This window comes from Loa loa (assembly GCF_000183805.2).
Source record: "Loa loa unplaced genomic scaffold supercont3.534, whole genome shotgun sequence".
In the NCBI taxonomy this organism is placed as follows: domain Eukaryota; kingdom Metazoa; phylum Nematoda; class Chromadorea; order Rhabditida; family Onchocercidae; genus Loa; species Loa loa.
Genome location: NW_018108714.1, coordinates 11,638 through 11,968, shown reverse-complemented (window position 1 = coordinate 11,968; position 331 = coordinate 11,638).

Here is a 331-nt window from a genome sequence, read left to right as displayed (position 1 = left end):
TTTTTATCGAAACTGAGGTCTTTCAATCCATTATAAAAAGGCGTAACTTCCTCTAAGATTTTATGAATTCCAGTGACTGTTATCATTGAAGAATTTCTAATTTTCAGTTCCTCGAAAGTTTCAACGAATTTTCAATTTAAACTACTACGTTTATTACTACACTAGCAGATTTTTCACCTGGGTTGCGTAACAATTCAGTGATAATGCCATTATTGTACCAAATTTTTGGCGCTTAATAATTAAATTTCTTTCGAATTGGTGATTAATAATTTATTGTAAGTCTTTGTTAGACTTGTTCTAAATTGAGTCTTTACGTTTTCTCTTTATATCA